Source organism: Alligator mississippiensis, chromosome 5, assembly GCF_030867095.1.
Source record: "Alligator mississippiensis isolate rAllMis1 chromosome 5, rAllMis1, whole genome shotgun sequence".
NCBI lineage: Eukaryota > Metazoa > Chordata > Crocodylia > Alligatoridae > Alligator > Alligator mississippiensis.
The window spans coordinates 129,193,086-129,215,425 of NC_081828.1; the positions used below are offsets into that span (position 1 = coordinate 129,193,086).

General features: G+C 41.0%; 1 protein-coding gene across 6 annotated transcripts in view; it reads right to left on the minus strand.

The window, feature by feature from the left end:
* BBS9 (Bardet-Biedl syndrome 9) overlaps positions 1–22,340 on the minus strand; it is a 478,425-nt gene that overhangs the window by 261,783 nt on the left and 194,302 nt on the right. The window lies entirely within an intron of this gene.

Here is a 22,340-nt window from a genome sequence, read left to right on the forward strand (position 1 = left end):
GACAAAATAAATACAATTATTCCCCACTGACTTTCTGGTTATATTAATCTTACATGAAAATTATATTTTTCTTGTTTTATATACAACCTGTATATAAAATCCAAAAAAAATCAGATATTCTACCATTGAACATAAGAAATGATCAACTAGGATAAAAGGAACTTTCAACACCCCAGAACTTTGGAAAAAGTTTTCTTGAAATGAACATAAATAAGCATAATGTTGTATGAAAATAGCTCTAATATTCACTGTAAAAGCTCCTCCTATCCTAAAGTTAATGTTACATTAAAATGTTTCCAACATTCGAAAAGAATCAGCATCAACAGGAAGTACCAATGAATTGATGGACAAAACCCTTTTCAAAATGGTAATATGTGCTTCTGTCAATAGCCCTGCTAATTAAAGTATGAATGGTTTTTTATTTACTCTGTTTCTTCATTGGATATTTTCTCATAACCAGCATACCATCCAATCTCTCCATTTTATATGCTGTTTCATATAGTATCCTTCCCCATCTTTATTTGTTGTTTTTTCTTAAAACCTGTTCAGATTTCCAACATGTTTACAAGACAGGAAATTCATTCAAGAAAACAGATCTTTGCATAGGCAAATAGACTGTAGTTTCTTTGCATTCATCAAAAAAGGTTATGTATATATGGCTGAAATCATAATATTTAGGACTCTTCATTTATTGTCCAGGAATAAAAAAAGGGACAAAAATAACCTATACTTGATTGTTCTTAGGATTTGATTAAAGAATTTTAGAATATTCAGCGTTAGTTCTAGCCAGTGTAGGATCTCCTCCTAATAGGTGATCATCCAGTGTAGAAGTGAAACAAAAAACCTTAATTATTTGAAACATTCCATATAAGAATATAAGAATATTAGAACTTCCACACCGAATCGAACCAAAGATCCATCTAGTGTAGTATCATGTCTCCAATAGTAGCAAATAGCTGTATAAATATGTCTAATCCCTCTTTGAACAAGATGGTAAATTCTTTAAAACAACAATATCAACAAGCTTTGATAATTTAAAAGGATTGAACATATTTTTTCCTCTTGAACACTCTTTGTTAACCAAAAATGAAATAATTTTAGCAAAGTGTGACTGTTCAGAAGCTATCCTACATAAGATAGGATATTGGTATTTTATTATTTTCATTCTTGTTGCTGGATATAGGAATTTTATAATTGACAAATCAACACGTATCACAGAAGATTCTTTATTTTCAGGTTATTCCCAAAAAGCCAATACAGGGTGCGATGTACACATGTAATTAATGCGACTTAACATACTCCAGCTTAATTTAAGATAGAGTAAACTAATCCTGATGTCACTATCTACATGTACATTTAAGCACAGTAATTTACTGCACTGCCAGATAGTCCTGTCAGATACAAGTGGTATCTGGCAGCTCAATAAATTAATCTACTGTACCTTATACCTCACGTGTAGGCGGTGATGCTTCACTGTGCACCAAATTAGTCTGCTGTGCAATAAAGCGTCACATACAGACGCACCCACTTAGACTGAAAATTTTCAACCATGAGGATAAATAACTATTGGAATAAGTTGACAGAGGAAGAACACATGCAGCAATATATGTTTTTGTCTTCCTGTACTCATATGTTCCTGCAATTAAACAAAAGATTTCTCAAGATAACAGTCAAGAATAAATTCACATGTAAAGGACGTAGACTATGTTGCATTAACTACTAATGTTGTCATTACTAAAATGTATTTTGAAAAGAAGGGTCCATTTTACAGTTGAAAATTCTACAGGTCACCTCACAATGTTCACAAAAGACTAGATATTATCATCTAAAGATGTTAGCCATTTACCATAGCACTGTTTAAAACATCCAACAGACAAAACACAGATTAAACAACAAAGTAAAAAAAAAATTAAAAGCAATTTGCTTGTTTTGACCTTGTCTTAACATGTGTCCTGTGAGAACACATCTACATGAGAGTCTTACTGCACAGTAATGTTGCAGGATACAAACCATGACATGACACCACTGTACAGCAGCAACGAGCAACTGCGTGGTCAGCGTCACCACGAAGCCATGTGGTAACACTACTGCACAGTAACATCAGTTACTGCACGGTCATTTAGACCTTGGGTATGCAAGTACTAAATGACTGTGCAGTCAGCACCTCGTGTAGACACAGCCACAGACTTGCAGATTTTAACATGAATGGTGAGTACCCCTGGCAGCTGAGGGGACACGGTGGCAGTGGGAGTATGGCGGCAGCAACCGGGGGAGCTCCCATAGATGCTGCTGGCGGTGTTGAGGCGAGCGGCAACTGCCCATAGGCGCTGCTGACAGTGTCGTTGGTGCCTTTTTGCAGGGGGTGCACCGCCACGCTTAGGGGGTGCACGTGCACCCTCTACGCATTGCCCCTGGATTTTAAGGTTATATCACCATGGTTACCTATACTGACCTCCCTTGTAACAAACTTCTCTGAATTTATTTCTGCTGAAAGTCCAAAAGCTGAGGCTGAAACTCAGTCTTGACTTAAATATTTCCATCAGTAGAAAGAGAACAAGTTCCTCAAATAGTTCTCACTGTAAATAAATAAATGCCCTATTTCTATTATGAATCTCCAGCTATTATATCTTGTTACAATGTTGCCTGTTAGACTAAAGAGCCCTCGAGCCCTCTATTACCAAATTTCTGTTCTCCAGATAGGTACTGATAGACTGTGATCAAACTACCTTCTCTTCAGTTAATCAGATTGTGCTGCTAAAGTTTCCCGTTACAAACATGTTGTTCTTTTCTGTATTTTATCCATTTTTTTAACATCCTTCTTGAAGTGCGGCCATCATAACTGGACACAGTATGTCAGCAGAACTCATATCAGTAGAGAATTATTATAACTTCCCTACCATATTTCCAGTTCCAAAAAAGAGGACAACTGTTGGGAAGGGGGGGTGGGCAGTTTCTAACTCTTACAGTAAATAATGAGTGTTATTGCCTCAGAAATTAAATGTTAAGCAAAAATAAAGCCACAGCACCCCACTCCAGCCCTGCTGGTGCCCCTCACTCCAAACCCACAGCCTCCTGTCTCTGCCGGTACCCCTCACTCCCAACACAGTCCTCTATCCCCTTCCCCCAGCCATGCTGGTGCCTCTCACTCCCAACTGGCAGCCCCCGGCACTGGCAGTGCCCTGCACTCTTGACCCACAGTCCCCCACCCTCCTGTTGCCCCAGCCACAGCACCCCCAGCTCTGCCGGTGCCCATCACTGTCAAGCCACAGCTGCCTGCTCCCTCCCTCCAGCCCTGCTGGAGCAGGCCCCCAGCTGCCCCCATCCTGACCAAGCTGAAATGCAAAGGCTGTGGCGGCTCCGACTCATGCAAGTGGTGGTGAAGCAAGTCCAGCCCTGACACGGGGCTCCCATGCCAGGCAGCCTGGCCATGGCCCCCACCCCAGAAAGTGTCTCTTGGCTGCCCTGCCCTTGTGAGCACAGGCACCAGCACCAGTGCCACCAGCCCAGCCATGCAGCTCCCTATTAGTCCCAAAGGGCCACCCCCTTCCCCCCACTGGAGGGGTAGGTGCTTCCTCTTCTCCCTCCCTGCCCTACCTCAGCCCCAGTGCCAGTGCCTCCCAGAGCCGACAGGCACTCACCCCCCTCACACACCCATCTCCTACACATACACACACCCACCCACCCACCCACCCTTGGAGAGTTATCTGAATCCAGCTGCAGGGGCTGCTCCCACCACCTTGCCTGGCTGTATACCAGCTACACGCATGCGTGCGCACAGATGCATATGGCACCCTCTGCCTCCAATCACCCCAAACAGCTCTTTACAGGCTGGAAGGTTCGCAGCCTGCAAGGAGAAACCTTTACTTTCCTACTTTAAAGAGGAAAGTCCATGTTTTTCTGCAGCAAACCCCCCCCCCCCCCCCCCAGATTCCTGGTAACATACACACCACTGGGGCAACCCAGGAAATGCAGTCCTACCACAACCGTGTTGAAAAAGGACTAGCAGAACAAAATCTTGGACATCTGTTCACATTTCAAAAAACTGCCTGGATGGAGATCAAAGGAACCAAAAAGAGGACATGTCTGGGAAAACCCAGATGTATGGTAACCCTACCATACAGTTACTCAATAGTTCCTCTTTATATATTTTAGGATTGTATTGCATTCACTCTTGCAGCTAGTATCATACCAAGAGACCATATCTTGCTGACTATCCACTGTGGAAATAAGTTTAACCAGGCCTCTTACTTGACTAAGAGGGGAGACAAAGAGAGAGAAAGAGAAGAGAAAAAGATGCTGATGCTATGTATTTCAAAATGTTCTAAGATAAGAAACAACCTTCATGCCTTGTTTTGTCTTGATATATTAAGCTCTGTGTGCAGATGTTAACCTCCTCCTTTCCCCCGAACCGAAGCTGATAACTGTTCCCAAAACACAGTGGGGTTTTTTTCTGAATGAGTAAACTGCTTACGTGTGACAAACAAATGATCAACTTCTTCCTGTTTCTTTCAAGGTTGCTTTGTCTGAACCCTGCATCTTTTCTCACTGTCTAAAGTATAAATACGCTTGTAAACTTGTAGAGGTCAGAGTTCCTTTGAGAACCCTCCTTGTGATCACTTGTATAGCTTTAAATAAACCAAGATGGCTCTGTCAATTCTGATACAACCACAACGCGGTTTGATTTCTTCCACACCACCCTAGCCCTACATTTTCCAAAAAAAGGTCACTGCTTCTAAGATTAAATCCCAAATCCTGTTAGTATGGCATACATTCCTAGATCTTAGATATACATCCAGAGTGAAGTGCATGTGGTTTGTTTGTATTCACTTTACCAAACACTTTAAATCACTATCAGTGACCAGTCCACTTCATTATTTACCATTCTCTCAATTGGTGGGTCAATCTGCAAACTTTATGAGCCATGATTCTGTTTTCTGCCAGGTTACTGATTGATATATCAAAATGCACAAAGACAAGAATCAACCCCTGAGAAACACTTGTTCAGTAATGAATTTCCATTTACAATTATACTTTGAAACTTATCAATTTGCTAATATTAATTAATTAGGTATGTGCCAGGTTAATTAACTACAATAACCTGCAGTAGCCATGACAAATATTTCACAGAAGCCAAGACAAATGTTTCATAGAAGAATTTCCATCAACACCATCCTTTATCAACCAATCTTCCTATTTCACCAAAAATGATATCAAGTCACCGACAAGATCTACTTTCCATAAACTCATTTTGACAGGCATTTTTTATACTAACCTTGTTTAAGTCTTAATTAAATAGAGTCCCATAGGAGATGCTCCTTTATTTTGTCCAGGATCAATGTTAGACTTATGAGCAAATTAAACTCCATTAAATATTGGCAGATGTTTTCTTCCACATCTCTGCAACTTCTACTGCTTTACAAATCTTACTAATAAATCAGAACTAGTAGTCTAGATAGCTTTTTAGCCAGATTCCTTAAAATTGTTTGATGCAAGTTATTCAACTCACTGATTTAAAAGAGCTTAACTTACTAGTTGCTGTTTAACAACTCCTTTGTTTCTGTTGGAAAATAATTAATCATCACTTAATAGAAATACATCAAATGGCTTTTACTGAAATAACTGAACACCTCTCTCTCTTCTACATCACTGCACTATATCTTTAAAACTGCAATGAAAAAACAGCAGAAGAGAAACATTTCTTCTGGAAAGAGAACTCCAGAGGCAATATGCGATGCAAGGATTTTTGTGGGTGATATGTTTTATTGGACCACTTGCATAAGGACAAAGATCTATCCCAACCTTTCAGCTGGTCCAATATTCTTTCCCTCTCATATTTCCTGGACCATCACAGCTACTCCCTTCCAGCCCTACTTTCCTGTAATCCTAGTGTTATCGAGTAATGTGCCATCCCAGGCACAACTTCTCTAGGTCGTGTATTCCAATGCCAGACCACCCTCATAGTCAGAAAATCCTTCCTAATCTCCGATCTGTAGTTTAAGCCCATTGCTCCTAGTGTTGTTCCCTATAGCCACAGAGAAAAGCCCATCTTTATCCTCTCCATAATCACCTTTCAGGTATTTGAAGACTGTTATCATCTATTACCCCATACTCCCAGTCTTCTCTTCTCCAGACTAAATAATGCTAGTTCTTTCAGTTTTTCCTCCTAGGTCTTATCTGCCAGGTCCCCGATTAGTATTTTTTACCCTGTGCTGGACTCTTTCCAAACTGTCCACTTCCTTCTTGAAGTGTGGGGCCCAAAACTGGACACAGTACTCCAGGTGAGGCCTCATCAGTGCTGAACAGAGAGGAAGAATCACTTCCTTTGATTTGCAAATGACACCTCTGTTAATACAACTCATGACACTGTTGGCTTTTCTTCCTTTTTTTTGTTTTGCGGCAAAAGCACACTGTTGACTCGTATTCAGACTTTCAGACTACTGTAAAATTAAAGATATATTTTAAAATCACTGTACCTGCTGAATATTTAGATGCAAAATAACACTCCAACTTCTTTATTCCAAAGGCATAACTTCCCATAAAGACAATGATTTATTAACAGGGCACAAGTAACCCGCAGGGAAACTAATGTACTAACTAACTAACTTAAATGGGCAAAGGATCAGTAGACTTCTTCCCTATTGTGGAGTATCCTTTTGCTTATCTCCATCCTCTGTTTTTATCTGATACTACTTGTGGTCATTGTAATATACTAAAAGCTAAAGGAAAGAAAACCAATACATGGCACCTAAATTTAGTCTTTAAAGCTTTTCCTTTAATCTCCTTTAGCACCAAAATCTAACTATAACAAAGGTTAATCCTCTGCTAATATATTTTTACCCCTTTACTTTGTCATGACCTGATAATGCAAATTTGAACAATTGCATAGTGGCATGTTTCCTTTAATTTTTAGTTAATACAAAGAACAATGCCACTTTCAATTACAATTTAGTGATCTTTGGTTATAAATACATGAATTTCCATTCACAATGTATATGTACCTAGCAATGCATTCTGGAACTTTATGTGGGGTGAAGATTACAAATGTAGGCATACTTTGATAAGAACTGTTGTTAATGACTAATGTGGATGGGCCACCAACTTGCTAAACAGTAAGATTTACTTCATCACAACAGGCCATTTACATTGCCATTGTTTTTGTGGCTGTGAGTTCAAAGACAGAAGTTCAGCTGCCAGAGTGATGACAGTTACTGTGCTTTTCCACTTAGCAGAGAAGACTGAGAGCCAGTTGTCATAATCTTCCCCAATGTACATAGCTTTTTTCAGGGCCAAGTTAAACATTACATTGGACCCTCATCACAAGGGGCTTGTCATAGATAGTTACTACCCTTCTTCAGATTTAAAAACTTTAGCTAAACCCCAAAATGTAGTTTCTCACCATGGGGGGGGGGGGGGAGGCAAGCAATTATAATAACAAACCACTTTTTCATAATGTTACTGGATACCTATTTGCTTCTAGATGTAGTTCAGAGTGCTGGTTATTAGGTGCAAACAGAAGTCACAATTTTCACCCAGTCTGGCCCCTGAAAGCACTCTACAGCCGTGGCCAAAGTAAGTGCACAGCTGCAAAGTGCTTTAAGAGGGCCTGATCTCACAACAGTCTGAACCCTTATTGCATAAGGGTTCAGATGAAGACACACCAAAACGGAGCGCCTTCATTAACTTCTGTCTGCATGCGCTTGGAACAGGGCTTGGCTGATGAAGCTCAGCCCTTTTCCTGGCACTGTCTTCAGAATGGGAGGGGGGAAGGGAATGGAGGGAGTTCAGTCTGAGGTTTTTTCAGCCAGCACTGGAGGTTGGAGGATGGAGGTGGATTGGAGCATTCCCCCCAGTCTTGTTGTGGGGCTGCATTCTCCAAAGATGGTAATAGGAGATCTTATCTGGTACCACCACACCTTTGAAAATATTGTCTCTCCAGGTCCAACAAAGTTCAATTTGGGCAACTTTAAGGAAAAAAGTTAAATATCATAAAAAATGTCTTCCCGCTTTTAATCCAATATTATTCTGACTGCTATGGGGCTCACTAAATTTTAAAAAATGGTAAAAGCATCTATTAAAAAAAAGTGAATTCTTAAATTTTTCCATAATAGCATGCTAATAATTTATATTGCTTTTGGCACAAAACCAAGAGTAAAATTTTATCATTTTAATTCATGTCAATTCATATCCTTGCCAGAAACAATGTTGACCGAGTCACAAGCTTGATTATGATTTGTTCTCATCCTAATGTGATCTTTAGCATATGATTTAGATTATGGCCCATTCAACTAACTGCTGCTTGTTTTAACTGTTGGTTTATTGGGATTTTGTAAATATAGGGAAAATTTCCTTGATTAATAAAAGTCATACTTGGGAACATATGCTTCTTGTGTAGCAATCTACAATGATTCAGGGAGAAGAAAGGGTTAAACTCACTGTAGTAGCATACATTTTACTGCCAAGATTTAATGGCAATTACATGACTTCATTTCCTTAAGTGGCATCAGTTCCTTATCAAAATTTTTGCATATGACCTCAATTAAAACATGATTACAAACAAAGTACTGGTTGGTTTTAAATGCAATTGTAAACCATGACCAAGATATGAAGTGTGCCATATAATATTGCTATAAATTTTAGTAAAGCACAGCTGCAGTTTACTTTTTTAAATTTTAATACATTAGTAATAGGGATAATATTTCTCAGAAGTTATCCATAATTTGTAAAGCACCTCAGCCAAGTTATTCTCTTGTCAAAGTCCTATGACCCAGTTTTGCCTCTAAAATGGAGATCACTAACACACAGTCAATGGTAAAGGGGTTTAGGTTGTAGCCGTGTTGGTCTAAGGATATAGGCAGACAAGGTTCCTTGGGTGAATTTGATATCTTTTATTAGACCAACCCAAATGGTTGCAGAATAGTTCTTAAGCAAGCTTTCGGGTTCAAAAACCCTTCGTCAGGCTAAGGAAGCTTCAGCAGTTGGTGTGTGCTCTTCCTGGATGGAATGAAAAGTAAAGAAGCCAGGGGCTGGGCTGGGCTGGGGAGTCAGTTGCCAGGCAGATTGTAATGTATCAAAAATCCAATGTCTATGTTTAGTCCCTGATCTCTAGTATCCAGCAGGTTGATGAAATGGAGCTCATAGGCTCGTCTCTGGGAAGTGTTGTGTAAGTTTCCCTTGAGGATCAGGACTGAGAGATTGGAGAGAGTGGCCCTCCTGTGAGAAACGTGCCCCCACCGGTAATTGGGTGTTTCTGTCTTTGATGGATTTCTGGTGTGCGTTCATTCTGGTGCGCAGTTGTTGTCTGGTCTCTCCTACATATCTTTCATCAGGGCATTTGGTACATTGGATGAGGTATACTACATTCTTGGAGGTGCAGCTGTAAGATCCTGGGATGCTGATGGCTCTGTTGTGGGGTGTAGTAATAGTGGAGGTGGTGGAGATGTGGGGGCAGGTTTTGCATTTCTTGTCATGGCACGGTCTGGATCCTTTTGGTGTGTTCTGGGGTTGAGGAAGTTTGCTTCTGGTGATGAGGTTGGCGAGGTTTGGTGCTTGTCTGAAGGCTAGGATGGGTGGCTCTGGGAAGATCTTTTTAAGAATAGGGTCTTTTTCTAATATGGGTTGCAATTTTTTGAGGATTTTCCGTACAGGTTCAAGGGAGGGGTGATACATCATAACCAGCGGTGTGCGATTTGTGGGTGTTTTTCTTCTGTACTGCAGCAGTTCTTCACATGGTATCCAGGTGGCTCTTTCAAACGTGCGATCTACCTCTCTGGAGGAGTGACCTTGTTGAGTGAAAGCCTTTTTAAGATTGGTGAGGTGGCAATCCCGGGTGTTTTCTTCAGTACAGGTGCGGTGGTATCTGAGGGCTTGGCTGTATATCACAGCTTTTTTGGTGTGTTTCGGGTGATTGCTGGTTCTGTGCAGATATGTATGTTGGTCTGTGGATTTCTTGTCTACTATGGTCTGTATTTTATCCTTCTGGATACTGATCCTTGTGTCTAAAAAGGGGATGTTGGTGTTGGAGTATTCTAAAGAAAGTCGGATGGAGGGATGGTGACTGTTGAATTTCTGGTGGAACTCAATCAGAGATTCCAGGTTCTCAGTCCAAATGATGAAGATGTCATTGATATATCGTAAGTACAGCAAGGTTTGATGGTGCAGTTCTTGAGGAAGTCTTCTTCCAGGTGGCTCATAAAAAAACCCATATTAGAAAAAGATCCTATTCTTAAAAAGATCTTCCCAGAGCCACCCATCCTAGCCTTCAGACAAGCACCAAACCTCGCCAACCTCATCACCAGAAGCAAACTTTCTCAACCCCAGAACACACCAAAAGGATCCAGACCGTGCCATGACAAGAAATGCAAAACCTGCCCCCACATCTCCACCACCTCCACTATTACTACACCCCACAACAGAACCATCAGCATCCCAGGATCTTACAGCTGCACCTCCAAGAATGTAGTATACCTCATCCAATGCAGCAAATGCCCTGATGAAAGATATGTAGGAGAGACCAGACAACAACTGCGCACCAGAATGAACGCACACCGGAAATCCATCAAAGACAGAAACACCCAATTACCGGTGGGGGCACGTTTCTCACAGAAGGGCCACTCTCTCTCCAATCTCTCAGTCCTGATCCTCAAGGGAAACTTACACAACACTTCCCAGAGACGAGCCTATGAGCTCCATTTCATCAACCTGCTGGATACTAGAGATCAGGGACTAAACATAGACATTGGATTTTTGATACATTACAATCTGCCTGGCAACTGACTCCCCAGCCCAGCCCAGCCCAGCCCAGCCCCTGGCTTGTTTACTTTTCATTCCATCCAGGAAGAGCACACACCAACTGCTGAAGCTTCCTTAGCCTTATGAAGGGTTTTTGAACCCGAAAGCTTGCTTAAGAACTATTCTCCAACCATTTGGGTTGGTCTAATAAAAGATATCAAATTCACCAAAGGAACCTTGTCTGCCTAGTCAATGGTAAATACATTCCTGCAATCAGAATTTAACCACAATTGTTCATAGGCTGGTTCCAGTATTTTAATTTCACCAGTAGAGGGTTACCAGGATGATCTCCGGCAATTTGTATTTAGAAACAAATCCACTTGTTCCTCAAATAAGTGGAAATTGGGTTTCATGTCACATTGTGAGCAGGTTTTTTTATGCACATGTGTGCTTCTCTTTGGATGAAGTCAGACCACTTCATTTTGGGTCAAGTTGTAGATAGCTCATGCTCCTGTCTTCAACAAACGTGCCAAAGTAGGGGAAGCAAATTTGTTTTGATTAGGGGTACACAGATGTCATTGGGAACTTAGTATAGTTATTTAAAATAGCACATAAAGCACTTTGACTTCATCCAAAGAGAAACATATATAAACATTAAATAAATAAATAAATGAAACAATGTAGCATGAAGCCCAGTTTCCAGTGGTTTGAGGAATAACTGGATTGATTTCTAAATACAAATCGCAGCAGATCAAACTGCTAACTCTACTGGTGAAATTTAAATGATTTGTTTCAAATCCCCTTTACTTTTTTAAAGTACTTACAGACAATTGGCCTCCATTCACTGAAGTAGTTTATAAAACAAACTTGTTCCCCAACAAAGATGATGTGCTTCTATAATGTTGACTACATTCTTTTCTCTTCAAAGAAAAGAAAATGCAATTTGCCTCCTTAATACCAAAGAAAAAGAAACATAGTAACTTTTAATTGAGCTGTTTGTTCTTTGTTCTTAGCTGTCTCTATGGTTTCAGGACAAACTCTGTTGCCTCCTTTATAATCCTTATCCAGACTAAAGAATTTGATTTAATAGAAATGTTATGAGCTCTTAACTTTTCAGGGTAGAGGAGAAGGTAATATCATTACGCATATTTTCCTTTTTGTCCTAGTGGCTGGTATTAAGACAGTTTTAATGAGTATTTTAACTAGCATATTTCTGATTCCACATCTTTATTTCAACTGCTGTCAACAAGCACCATTATCCATGGAAACAAATGATAAAAAGCTAACTTGACATCTTTAACAAAGGCCCTGTCCTTCAAAGACATTAAGGTTAAGGAGCAATTTAATTAACACAGGAAAAGAAGCTGCCAATCAAATTTAGAAATGCTATTCATTAGATGGGTTAATAGATAAAAAGGTTGTCACAGTTTCTGGAATCCAATATCTTCCAGTGCTGCAAGCAATACCTCGTTGAACAGAAAGTGCTAAAAGGATTGACATAATATATTCGGGGCATGAAAGTTAGAAATGTTCACATATTCCAGTGAATCCCTCTCCCATACTGCTGGCAAAGTAATTCAAGTGCATTCCCCTTGGGCAAACCCCTGTTTACAAATGGGGATATGTCATTAAAAGTGACTTCAATTTCTTTTATTCTTTGTGCCCAATTCACTGCAACTCATTTGGGTTATGCCAGGACCAGCATTCCAATTCCCCATTCTGGACAATTAATTACAACCTTTAGTTTCTGACTACTTATCTAAGATGTTTAAAACAGTGCCTGAAAACGGAGGAAGGACAGAGACAACACTCACATTTCCCAAACTGAAAAATGGTGCTACAAGCTTAATCAATACAAGCACACCCACAAAACTTACATATGAATGAGGCAAGTTATTAACTCACAGGGCATACAGCAAGTCTCATTTATACACTAATGATGTCATACATGTTTATAGAGTAACTAAAACTTTTCTTAAATATCAAAAGAACAACTAAATATGTCAGCACGCTGTGCAGAAAACATTTTATTCTGAGAATTAAGTATCAATGAACAAAAAGCAGCTTGCATCATCAACAGGGTGAGAGATCTTATCTTTGTATATTCTTGGTTTAAAAAAATAATTCATATAAGAATTCAGATGGGTTCTCTATTTACCCCAAACTATCAGTGTGATGGGGAAATGAATGAATGTTTTATAAATGGCACTGCATAAAAAATGAAATTCCTTCAGTAACTTCAATGAACAATTTTGTAAGATTAATTTTAGTTTGAATGGTTCTTATTACATGTGATCAAATCCTTTTCTCCACTGTAAGTGTAACACCCACACACACACTGGGTTGAGTATTGGGGGATGTGTGTCTGTGTGTGCGCGTGTGTGTGTGCATGCAAGATGACTCCTGTTGTTCTGGCCATGTGCTCAGCACATGGCAAAACGGGGGCTGTATCTGGGCAAAATACATAAAACCCTCAGGTTTCATTAGCCATGAGAACCAACTTCCAAGGGAAGTGGTGCTGGCTCCTACCCTGGGGGTCTTTAAGAAGCAGCTTGATGCCTACCTGGCTGGGGTCATTTGAGCCCAGTTTTCCTCCTGCCCAGGCAGGGGGTCAGACTTGAAGAGCTACAAGGTCCCTTCCCACCCTACTTCTACAAATCTATGATGAGAAGCAGAAAATCCTCCAAACAGATGAGTAAGAGAGAGGCTAGACTGTGGCACTCCCTAACAGGACAAGGCTTGGGTGATGTCACACCAGGTATATAAGAACAACTCAACTAAGTTTTTCAAGGTTTTTCTCCTGGGGCTGCTGAGAGCTGCACAGCTGGGCTGGGAACAAGAAAACCTGCTTCCCCTAGAGGGTTCTGCCCCTCAGTTCACTAGAGAGGCAAAAAAAAGCTATATGACAGGAAGGCCTCAGGTACAGGGAGAGAAAGTCTGTCCTGGAGTTTGAGACTCCTATTTCCTCCCTCTTTCCCTTTTTTTTGTCTTGAGTGGAAGTGTTGATTCCTGGAGCAGACTGACCAGGAATGGGGTCCTGGCAGTTACTGGCTCCTTGTGTTTGGAAACTGTAGTGTCTCAGCATGGTGGTATGGCTGAGACTGGATGTCCAGGCTACAGCCACAGGCCTGGACCCTTTTTGCTGTTTCATAGCTGTTGCATTTCTGCCTTGCTCTGCAGCTGAACCTCAGCCATGTGTTTGGCTGGACAATTTGGGCCAGGGTAAAGCCTGGCATGGTTTGAGCCAGGGTGAGACCTGGCACTTCTTGTTGTTCATCAGGGGCTCAGTGTGATAGAGGTCTGGCTGGCTCTTGCTGTCCAGTTCAGGCCCTGTGAGATAGGCCCGAGCCTCCTTTTGTCCTTTTTGTAGTTTATGTCCCAACCAAGCGGTGTGCTTGGCCACTAGATGTCATTCAGGCCCAAGCCAAGATAGGCCTGGGAGTGGGACTAGGAATTTTGGGATATAGTATGCTGACAAAAGCTGCAGTTAACCCCTCAAAGCCACCATGCAGAAGTGGAGGTCAGTGCTGTACCATGTCTCCAGGAGCAATGGAACCCCTTGCAATGCAGAAGGACCTGTGCTCTCAAGTAGTTCCCCATGATGCAGCAAACCCAAGGAGCAACACAGGACTCTCCGGTGCGGGCCCCCTATCCATCCCATTGCTTAAGGGCAAGTATAGGGTCTCAGGCCCCAGAACTACCTGTTGAGGAGCCCCAAAGTCCTAGACTACCTGGGTATGGGTGAGGCTTCCTCAAAAGGGTGCCATCTACAGACTTTGTTCTATAGTTAATAGTGTTTTAAATTGCATTTGATGCTTTGCTCTGTTTTCTGTAATAAATCTGTCTTTTGTGCTTACACTGCTGAAAGAGGGGGTTTCATTTATGTAGGACACCCTAGTAATTCATTTAGTGTTCCCAGATTTCTGGGTGGAGGCTTGAGCCAAATAAAATATAATTAGTACCCCAAAATTGAACCTAGCCCTTGCTGCTGCCAACCGGTGCCCGGAAGAAGAGTTACATAAAGAAGTTAAGTACATTTGAGTGTATCTTGTACTTCAGAAGAGCTTACTGACTATTCCACTGTAGTTCCAATATCATCATAGAATTTTAAAAAGTAAAGAAATTCTAATATGAAAGCCTTAGTCTGTCTGTCTGTCTGTCTGTAATGCTCTGGGCCAACTGTGCATACACCACCAAGAGGGTACACGATGATTGGCTGTGAGGGCCCAAAACATTACAGACAGAGGGAGCCGCTGTGCCACCCCTCCCCTGTCCCCTGCAACAACAGCCAGCAGGGAGGGGGAGGCAGCAGGGAAAGGAGGGAAAGGGAAGAGGGAGTTTCCAGTGGCAGCACCTCACCACCGCCACCTGGCCCCAACAACAGCCAGCAGAGAGGGAGAAAGGAGAGGGGGAGGGCAGGCAGGGAGGGGGGGTGTTGCCTGCTGCCGGGTGCAAGCTCCCCTCCCCACTGTTCCTGGGAGCCAGCAGTGGTGTGGGGTGGAGTGGCAGGGGTTGGGGGAGGCACATGGGGCTGAATACAAGGAGTGGGGGGGGAGGGGGCACACGGGGCCGGATGCAAAGGGTGAGGGGCACAGGGGGTGGGGGGGCTCACGGGGCCAGAGGCGGAGTGGCAGTACCACGGGGCACTGGCTGGCCGCACTCCAACCCCACCCGCCCCACCCCCGTCATTCATGACAGGCAATTTGTTAGTATATAAATAAAATACACTGACTAAAGTGTTTCACTAATCAGGTTGTTTTGTTTCCCCCTGTTACTAAGATAGTTACATGATTTTGGGAAATGGCCTGTAACTAATTTATCAAACAGAGCTGAAAAATCATCTAGGCCTGAAAGTCAAATGGGCAGAGGGATGACTAGACAATCAAACTATTCAAACACTCTGATACTTTGTTATACAGTAGTAATTATTGCTCGCTGGACCTGGGCCTGATTAATTTTAGCAAGTTAAACATAACTCCAGTTATAGACAGACAAACTTCAGTGGGTCTTGAATCTGCCTGGTTCAGATGAGCATTCAGATCTTCAAATCACTTACTTGAAGATTATGTGGATCTTCAGTATATTGCCCTCAGTCCTCTTGAGCCTCCAAAACTGGACTAGAACTATTGAAAAAACATGTCTTATTATGATATTTTAACACCTCTGTTTCTGGTTCCAACTGGAAAGAACATGAAATCAGCCATCCTCATTGCATTTCAGTGCTCTTCAATCCTTCTCCCAGCCATAAAGCAGAAATAATACATGTACATTTATATGTAGAGAGAGATAACATTTCACAACCTTGGGGGGTGGGAGGAGGGGTGATTTGAGTTCAATTAAGTAAACAGAAAAAAGGTTGTCATTTTACCTGAAACAGTGTAATGATTTCAACAAATTGTCACATACAGCATTCTCTAATCTTATTAGATACAGATATCTGTCAATACTTTCTTTTTTCAGACTGATTAGTACATCGAAAATCTAGACATTTCTTTGAAGGATCTGTTTAATCATTTACAGCATGTGAATTCAAAACTGCCATCAAGCGGTTGAATTATATGTTTTTCTTTTTTGTATCTTAGATCTGATACTAATTGAGAGCCTATTTCATCCTGGAATATGCCAGTAACCTACTGACAAAGAAAGAAAAACTTTTACATCTATACTCTTCTTTGTTAACTGACAAAAGACAAGGAAACATTTCACTTATTAAATTATAATATACACTGCCCCACTTTTTTGACGCACTTTTTTTAGATACTGGGATTTTATGGCATCTAATATTGGCTCCTCACTGAAAATACACAGCATGGAGAACCTTTTGATGTACACTGGGTGCATTTTGCAGTGCCTCAAAAGCCTTTGAGGCACTGCAAAGTGCATGTTCCTGCTCATCTGGACACGCTAATAGTGCAGAATCTTATTTATTCCCGTGGGGCCAAATCTCTTGCTTTAGGGTCCATGTCAGCCCATTCTAAAGTTACCACCTATTTTTCCCTTCATTAACTAAAGACATATTTTCATGACAACACATTTGAACAACAAAAATGTTTACAAAAAGCAAAGCCTTAAGTGTTAAAACATTTCAATTTTACCTGAAAGCAGAAGTTGCTCTGAAGGGGAACAAATATTTAAATTAGAGAAACCAACCATCACTAACTCAAATAACTGTCACGCCACTAAATGAATATTATTTCTTTTCAGCTTGTTTCTGATATCCAAATGTAATTTGTAGCATCTATGATTAAATGAGAACTTTTTACAACAGGAAAACTGGTATTACAAAAATACTTGTCATGAATTGGCAATTTTTTACTTTCATTAAATATTTTGCTTCTGCAATTTGACTGCCAGTTAACTCAAGGTCTGATCATTTGGTAATCCCTACACAGGAACAGTGCTAAATATTTTTGGAGAAAGTAGTTACTAAAAGAGTTTTAAACACAGGTTTATTAGCTCACTAATCAGTAAGTTAGGACAAATATGCGAATAGTCTTTCACACTACAACAAAAAAACCCAGCAAATTAAACAAGAAATCAACAATAATTAGTATTTCTGCCAAAACAAAGGAATCTACGCAAAATCAATTCCATACTTTAGAAATCTATGGGTGCCTGTAGATGTGCTGCGAGGCTGCTCTGATGCGCTGTAATTACAGTGATTAATTGAGTCTGCTGGAGTGTGGCAATTACCACTCTCCAGTCAGCCCCTGCATCCCACGTATCAGCATCCCCATGTTTCAAAATAGCAGCAGAGGTGCTTTAACTAAAACTCGTCGAATGAGCTTTAGTTCAGGCACCTCCATCACCGTTTAGAAGCGCAGGGATGCTGATACACGAGGCACTGTGGTGCTTTAATTAGAGCAACTCTCAGAGCCACTCTAATTAAAATGTGCCCCCCTCACCCCTCACTGGAGCACATGCAAAAGTATCCTATAGTGCCAAATGTAAAATACCCAAAGCAGTATTTTATTACATTATCTACCTGTGAGATAACAAAAGCCCTTTGGAAATAAATTAAAGAAATGAAGGGTCATATCCTCCAACTTGGCCAAAGTGTACAAGTATAGGAACAAGAGATACATTAAGCTCCCTCTCAGATCCACAAATCCTAGTCAGTCCCATGCTCAGAAATGAGCACAGGTAATGTTACTCAACTAGTTACAGTCCCTAGGGCAGGGGCAGGCAATTATTTTGGGCAGAGGGCTGCTTACCCAGTTTTGGTAAGTTGTCAAGGGCCACATGGGTAGCCCCGCCCCTTGACAGGTGCCCCGCCCCCAGTCACCATCTTGGGACCAATGTCCCAATGTCTTGGGACCAATGTCCCAGGGCCAGCACCAGTGGGGACCAGAGCAGGGCACAGGTTGGCAGGGGTCTGTGGAGCCGGGCTGGGCTGCACCAGCAGGGAAAGCGGGGAGCTGGCCCGGCTCCATAGAGCCCCTGCCAGCTGGGACCCTATACTCCTGCTGCTCTGCTCTGGGCCCTGCTTGCGCTGGCCCTGGGACAGCGGTGTGGGCCTCATGCACCCACTCACTCCCAGGGCCCCCCAGACCCATCGTACAGGCTGGGGGCAGTGTACAGCTCCAACACCCTGCTCCGTGGCAGGAAATGAGCTGGTGCTGAGTGCGGGGAAAAGCATCCCCTCACCTGCCCCGTGCCCAGTGCCCCACGCTGCAGCCACTCACAGCCCACGTGGAACTACCTGTGCCTGCTCAGGACAGCCCTGCACGGGCTGCAAGTGGCTGCAGCAGGGAGCGTGGGCTATGGGGTGGGGGAGGGACTGCTTTTCCCTGGGCTCTTTTCCTGTCCCCCCCACCCCCCCCCACTTACCTGAGTTTCCAGTGCCGGTGCAGTCACGTGGTCCCAGGCCAGAAGCCCCTGCTGAGGCTTCCGGCTGGGGAGGAGAGCCGGATGGGCCCTGCTGTTGCGGGAGCCCACCAGGCTTCCCCTGGGTCCTACTGCCCCGGGTCCCTGTCATTTTTTACAGGAACCAAAGACAGATAAATATTAATTTTTTTAATTGTTTGGGGACCCCATGGGCCAGATATAATGGCCTTGTGGGCCAAATCCAGCTTGCGGGCTGTATTTTGTCCACCCCTGCCCTAGGGGTTCTTCAGACAGCCTGAATCTGAAGCAGAAGTTACCCCAAGGGGAACAAATATTAAAATAAACCACCACAAGCACAAATTTCCATATTTCCCTCTACATTTTTCTGGTATCTAAAATGAATTTGTAGTATCTATGGGTGTGGACAGATGTATATTTGCAGCTCTTTCAATAGAGGAATGTTTTAAAAGGGCAACAACCATTATATTCTAATTGTTGTGTATAAACGACACAGGAACGATTCAAATGTAGCAAAACTGTTTCAACTTTAATACTGGGTAAAGCACAGTGAAAAAGTTGGAGTGGTTTTGCAACATTTGAATTATTCTCAGCCCTTTTGAAAGCACTCCTGATCTGTATGTACTTCCACCCAGATGATTAAATGCATATTCTTTATACAGACATAAGAATAAAATAGATATAAGGATACTCTGGGATCAGGAACAAGAGAGATGGTGATTACACCAGCCTACAACATACCTTACAAGGTACAACTCAGAGGCCATACACCGAATTATCTCCATACCACTGAAGGAGTGCAAAATAAGCATTACAGGGCCAAGCACTTGACCCGATATATACAGTAGTGAATAAGACATATATTTAAAAACCTTAATGTTGAATCAAACTTAATTGGTATTGTTACTGAGGTCTGCCTGGTATGGGACCAAGTTTGGAAGTCAAGATCTCTTCAATTCTATTCAGACTCAGCCACTGACTGGCAGTGTAACTAATAATTTATCTCTCTGCCTCATTCCCCCATGGAAAGACAATAGTTACAGTTCTTAGCTCAATGTCAAATAAGAGAAAATTACTACCTAAATGATTTAAAAAAATCTCCCTCACTGTTTTGTCCAATCACGAAGTCATTAGTCTTCCAGCAAAAGAGAGTAATAACTAATGCTGTAAATAAGCTATTGCAAATGCGTCTATTCCTTTTGCTTATGCATTAGCAGCACTTAATTCATACATTTGAAGAGCACCTGAAAATATCCTGAATACTCAACTAAGCTGTATGTCATTAGAGTGATCCTCTGAAGTCATCTTTTGTTTTAATTTTTAATTAAATATATTGTGTGAATATATATTGTGTGAATATGAATGCACACAATCATACTGTATAATCCTCTCCAAAATATATTCTTAGCCAAATGAAAGTGAAAAATCTACATACTGATTTGCTATCTGCTTTCACATGGTTATTTTCCTAAACATTTTTGATGATTTGGTATAGTTCATAAAAATTAAGAAAATTTGTTGTGAAGAATTAGTCACTGTTCAGAACAAAGTGAAATACAGCCTGCACTAAAGACAAGTAGCTCTTTTAAGTGACTACCCAAGAAGTATTACAGTAATGCAGACTTTTTCCTCCCTAATTGTTGCAAAATGTAGCCAATTTATGTACAGTGCACACACTCTCAGGGATGGAATCCTGCAGCCAGAACAAGGGAGGCCCACTAGCATTCAGCTTGACCTCCCATCCTGAGAAGTACTGGGACTCCTCCTTGAACTACCAAGTCTCAGCTTTGGCTGAAGTCCAGCACTGCACTCGCTTCATAAATGTGCTTTCAGAGCCAAGACATCTGTGTATTTTAGTGACATGCAAGTTATAAAAGGGGTGTTTATATTCAACTTCAATATAATGTGAAAATTTAGCAGCCACAAGACAGCTTTATACAGTAACCAATCCTTACTTAAAGGAGTCATTGTATTTCCAATGACAGTCAGCAAAGTCGCTATGAATTTATAAATTAATTAGACTTTTTCCTAATAATCATTAAACTCTTTGGGGTTCTTGTAATATAAGATAGGCCAAATGTCACAAAAAACCATAAAAGACCCAAAGACTATCATTTAATTTTATCATTTACCAACCAATATTTCTCCTGCAATGCACAATAATAAATTAAACAAGCAGACTCCAAATGGTACCAAAATAGTAATGACATTGTTAGCAAAGACATCTGGGAGCACATCCTTCTAGACCTCTGCTCTATGTACTGGTTCCCTATGGAATGCAAAGTCTATCTGAAGGTGTCTACATTAACAGCCCTCCATGGGATTAAATTTAGCCCGGAAGCATTTCTCCCACCAGGACTTCCCAAAATGCTATTTTCCACTGAAACTGAGAAACTATTGAAAAAACATTCAAGAGCTGGACCTAAAAAATGGACCACATTGTCGCACGAGATGAAAAAGATTACAGAAATCAACATTTTAAGAACTAAATACAAAATTTAACTTCAGAGTTTGGTTTTCTGGTTTTCTCATAAGAAAGTAGGTAGTTGTTAACACACAATACAACCATCAAAAGTGCCTTTATGTTCATCATACTATTTCTCCTATTGGTTGGGAAGGAAAAGAAAGATTAATCAAAATATGTATTTATTTTTAAATAAGTGTTTTATTATAGAGGTCTGATTTTAGTTTTAAAGTTTTCAGAGGTTTAGTCACTGTGGTGATATGATAAAAAAGTGGGCTTCCTTCCAAATAAAATGGGAGGCAGAAAAATCAAAATTTATACTAATGCAGCATTTTTATTGCTATGCATTGTGATTGTTCATTTTAGTTGTAAAAATTAAATTTGAATATGCAGGGGTGGTTTAATAGATTACCTTGCATTTTTATTCACTAACAGCAATAATTGAATGTACAATCTAAGATCTTTAGAGTGATGATACCAAAGTGGTGAACAGGCAGGAGCCATGAAGGAAAGTGGATACATGAATAGGGTTGCAAGTATTTGCAATAGGGCCCTAGCACCATTAAGTTATACAAGATAAGGACCTTGTGGTTCTTACATTCTAGTTGTTGTGTATGAATGACAGAAGAAAAATTCAAATGTAGCAAAACTGCTCCAACTTTAATACTGGATAAACCTGCCACTCTTTCCCAAGAAACTTCTTACCTTTTACTACTACAATTTCATAGTTTTGGTGCTTTAAATACACATTTGCTTACTAAAACAGTACACTCTGGAACAAGAATACAGCAAGCAACAAGAGTAGCCCATTGTTTGTGTGCTTGGCACTTTAATGCCAATTACAGGTTGCCATATAATAAGGTCATATAACCACCTTATTACTATTAATCAAGGAATTTCAATGCCAGTTTACCCTAACACATGACCACAACATTTTAAGACATTAAGACATGATTAATTTGTCTCCTTCACTGTGTGACTAAAGGCAGAATAGAACATAATTTTGGCACTTTAACTGCTCAACTCTATGACTTAGCATGCTTTGATTGCTTTTATTTTTTATTTTAACTCTGAATTGTAAACTGAGATTATAGTGCTTAGTTTGCCAAAGGACATCAACAGAACAATTAAGGCTTCTTGCCTTCCTGATATCAGTTCAAGTCTGATTCTGGACTTTCCCATTTAACCCAGCGTGCTGATTCAAGTTGAGGAATCAAAAAGAAATTGGATGTGATGCTGCTAGCTATACCATCACTTAAGCTATGGATATTAGGGTTACCTTAACTGTGCTCACTGATGGGGC